Genomic DNA, 4,603 nt, shown 5'->3' with positions numbered 1-4,603 from the left:
GGGATCCCACTTTTTCACTTTTCACCTTACTTCAATTGATTTATATAATTGTTAATGTATTAATGCTACTTACCCTGTTAGTTATTGCAATTAATACATACAGTTAAACTTCTCCTGTGATGTGTGTGTTATTTCACTGTGGTAATTCAATCCTTTGGCTTCAGCGAGCAAACCTATAATCTTCTGATCTGGCCCAATTCCGAACATCTGGATAGCTGAAATATCTCTTATTGTCAGGTAAATTTATTGGTTATTCTTATAAAGTGATCAGCCTTTGAGTAGCTGGTTACATAAAGGTATAGATATACACAGATGTATAACTTTTTAAAACCTATTTAAGACCTTTCTGTGTACCAGAAACAGCTGTGAAGTAGCTAGCGCTGAACCAACCAGACTCCATTTAAAAAACAGTACTTTTAGCGTGTATTGAACCAACATAATTTCACATGTAAATCGGTAAAGTATGTGTTTATTTCAACAAACACTAGATTTATACATGTTTGGAAGTTGTAGAGAAGACCAAAAAGGGCTTTTCATAGTTTTATTTCGTTTCTGTTGCGTTTGAATGAAGTGTGTTGTACTATCCTAAAATTACTATTTATTTACATGGAGTCTGGTGGGTTTAGTGATGTGAGCCTTAATAGACTGTATATAAATAAAACACCCCAGTTTTGCTAATCTTTTTTAAATACATACAGTTTTGTTTTAATGATGAAGTGTTAAGTGTCTTAACCCTTCAAGATAAATAACCTTTTATAACCTATTTAAGGTCTTTCTGTTCCCCAGAAACAGCTACCACGTAGCTAGCGCTAAACCAACCAGACTCCATTTAAAAAAACAGTACTTTTAGTGTGTATATTTGTGTGTGAGAGAGAGAAAATGTGTGTGTGTGAGTGAGTGTGTTTGTTTGTGTGCGTGTGTGTGTTCGTGTATGTGACTGATTGTGTGTGTGTGTGTGTGTGTGTGTGTGTGTGTGTGAGACAGCGAAGTCTCTGATTGGTGGAGACTGTTGCCATGCTAATATCTAGCAAGGGCAGGCTAGAAGATTATCGTTTCTGTAACTTTACGAATTCATTTCATCATTAATATTTAAACACTAACGGAATAGCCAGGTTTATTTCTTCTAAACGTTTTGTTTAGATATTGATAGTTACATTATAAATTGATAAAATAACTTTTATATAAAAGATTAATTTAGATTTTTTTTTAAAGAATATCTCACTAATTTAAAAATATTCAACATAATTATATCAAACTACACTGTATCATTTCTTAGCTAAGTACTACATCAGTGAAACCCTAATTACATATTTAAAAGACACAATAAAATTCATTTATCACATATACAGTGGTATACAGTTCTGGCCTGGACATTTCTGATCACACCATCTACAGTAACAGGACATTTATGTTGTTTTCAACAAAGTTCAACCTTAAAATCTGCCTGAATGTACAAGTTACAGTTAGTTAGCTAGTACAGCTCACAGTTAGCTAGTTACAGCTAGCTAGCTACTAGCTACAGCCAGCTAGTTACAGTTAGCTAGTTACAGCTAGCTAGCTACAGTTAGCTAGTTACAGTTAGCTACTTACAGCTAGCTAGTTACAGTTAGCTAGCTAGCCTGAAGAGGTCATGAGAGTGCACTTTCTTACCTTGACAAGGGGTCAAAGAGACAGTTGGATGTAGATGCAAAGCATTTAGGTCGAAGCCAAAAACCAGGGGACCAAGTAAAGTTCTCCTATCCCCAAACTCTGATAGGTTAATATTGACCTCCTCCCTCCCCCCCTCCCAGGGAAAGTTAGTCTCCATTTCAAATCATTACATCTGGTTGCTATGGAGATAGCAGCCACCTTGGGGGGAGGGAGAATTTATTTATTTTTTTAATCTTTTTGAAAATTCAGAGGCCAATTGACATGTGAGAACAATACAATGCACGTCCAGCTTCTACATTTCCGCATGAGTCAGCTTCCCTAATTTCTGAGTAACAGGAAAATAGCCTGATAAGTATACATATGAGGCTCAACCTCTAAAAGTCATAAAGCAAATGCTTGTGGCTTAAAGATCGAGCTCCCGCTCATGGAAGTTCAGCCAGATGCAGTCTGTGTGGCGCAATATTCTAATCCCAACCGGTCGTCAGACACCGCCTCCCAAGAGCCTGGGTCTGACCGAGGTTTCTGCCTAAAAGGAAGTTTTTCCTCGCCACTGTCACACTGTTGCTGCTCTGGAGGATACTACTGGAAATGTTGGGTCCTTGTGGATTCTGGAGTGTGGTCTAGACCTGCTCTATCTGTAAAGTGTCTTGAGATAACTCTTGTTGTGATTTGATACTATAAATAAAATTGAATTGAAATTGAATTGAATAGGTCAGATTTCTGGGCTGTGTGTCACACACTGCTCTTTTAAGGTCTATCCATAGATTTTACATTATGTTGAGGTCAGGAGATTGTGAAGGCCATGGCAAAACCTTCAGTTTACACCTTGTGATGTAATCCACAGTGGCGTTTGAGGTGTGTTTAGGATCATTATCCATTTGTAGAAGCCATCCTCTCTTTAACTTCAGCTTTTTCACAGATGGCATCAAGTTAGCGTCCAAAATTTGCTGAAATTTTATTGAATTCATTTTTCCTTCTACTCGTGAAATGTTCCCTGTGCCACTGGCTGCAATACAACCCCAAAGCATGATTGATCCCCCCCATGCTTAACAGTTGGAAAGAGGAACTTTTCCGTAAATTCTGTGCCCTTTCATCTCCAAACGTACCTTTGCTCCTTGCGGACAAAAATTTCTAATTTAACCTCATTGGTCCACAGAACTTGTTCCCACAATGCATCAGGCTTTTCTATATGTTCATTTGCAAACTTCAAACACTGATTTTTGTGGTGAGGACGTAGAAGAGGTTTTCATCTGATGACTCTTACATGAAGACCATATTTGGAGAAGTATCTCTTTATAGTGGAATGGTGTAGCACAACTCCAGCGTCTCCAGGTCTTTCTGGATGGATCGTGCAGTCTAACGTGGGTCTGGACTTGCTTTTCTCCCAATCCTGCGAGCGGTTCTGTCTGATATTTTTCTTGGTCTTCCAGATCTTGCTTTAACTTCCACTGTTCCTGATGACTGCCATTTCTTAATTACATTCCGAACAGAGGATATTGGCATTTGAAAACTCTTCTTACAGCCTTCTCCTGGTTTGTGAGCATCAACTATTTTCAGTTTCAGTTTTCTAGACAACTGCTTAGAAGAACCCATGGTTTTTTGTTTTTTGAAAGTGTAAATGATGGAAATAAAATCTAACTTTTTGTGACATATTATACGAATGTCTACTCTGTCATTTGATGCCTTTTAGAGATTTTTCCTTCTTTTCTTGGCTTCTTTATGCATATTAATACAAATTTTTATCTGGGGTGCCCAAACATTTGAGCCCCACTGTACCTACAGACTCAGTCTTTGGATGGTATGGGTAGCAATTCACTACCACGACGGCCGACATGCGCGCCGTCACGGTTACCAACAATTTTGGCAATGAATGAGTAATTCACATTGAACACTTGTGATTGGTTGGTCATTTAAAAACATTGCATTGCGAGTTGAGCTGTAAAAATTGCACAGTAGAGATATATACACAGCTGCCAGCCATGTTGACTTGATTTGCAAGTTGAACATGCTACAACTCCATGTTATCACATTGGTTGTCTTCCAGCAAAGTAACATTTGCAAATGGGAGTGGTGGGATTTGAACCCACGCCTCCAGAGAGACTGGAGCCTAAATCCAGCGCCTTAGACCACTCGGCCACACTACCTGCATGTATCGGCACTCCGCATCATGACACACACAGTGACCGTGACTAACGGTATGCTTGTTAATGTCAGTGGAACAATACTTTCGCAAGTCAAAAGCCAATACTTAATTGAAAAATCCCAGTACTTTATTAAAAATGTTATCACTCTATGAACAGCAGAGGAGAGTGGCGTAGCAGAAGCGTGCAGGGCCCAAAACCTAGAGGTCAATAGCTCAAAACCATCCTCTGCAAATTCCTATGCTCTGTATCAGCATTTCCAGTCTGTTGATGTTTAACAAAGCATCTGTTGCTTGTCCGAAGTGAAATGTCTCCACCTGCTGAAGAGTAAACTCAACAGCATGTCAAATTTATTTCATCCAGAAAAATGGAAACTACAGTGCTCATACCTGCCATAACACCCATAAAAACTGGAGCATAATACAATAAATATACTACACTATAGTACAAGTACATAAATACAGTAAAATAGAAACTGTAAAACAAGTACATTTAAAGTGCTTGTTGTCCTGTCTGATAGTCTGAGGTATAAAAGAGAGAGCATACCTCTTAGTTTGTGTGACAGGAGGTCTTAGTCTACCACTACGTTCTATAACCCTACCAGTCAGATTACCACAGGAGGTAATATCTTTAGCAGCTCTTTTAAAGACTCTACCATAATACCTGCTGGAGATGCCAGGTCCTCATACATGTAAAGCATGCTTTTGGGATGACTCCCGCAAGGAAATTGAAATATCACTGAATAAAAGAAGAAATTTGGGTTAAACATGTAATGTTAACGTGTATATGGCTTCAAAACCTGTAAATGCAAC

The 4,603-nt window shown here is 38.5% G+C and overlaps 1 non-coding gene across 1 annotated transcript; it reads right to left on the bottom strand.

Moving 5' to 3' along the window:
* Positions 1-3,712: 3,712 nt before the first annotated feature.
* Positions 3,713-3,794, bottom strand: trnal-uag (transfer RNA leucine (anticodon UAG)). Its single transcript has one exon. It is a non-coding gene; the product is annotated as a tRNA-Leu (tRNA).
* Between the last annotated feature and the right edge of the window lie 809 nt (positions 3,795-4,603).

The sequence above is a fragment of the Etheostoma spectabile genome, unplaced genomic scaffold (assembly GCF_008692095.1).
Source record: "Etheostoma spectabile isolate EspeVRDwgs_2016 unplaced genomic scaffold, UIUC_Espe_1.0 scaffold00002014, whole genome shotgun sequence".
Classification (NCBI taxonomy): domain Eukaryota; kingdom Metazoa; phylum Chordata; class Actinopteri; order Perciformes; family Percidae; genus Etheostoma; species Etheostoma spectabile.
Note: the sequence above shows the minus strand (reverse complement) of the source record. Positions and strands in the feature narration are given on the sequence as shown.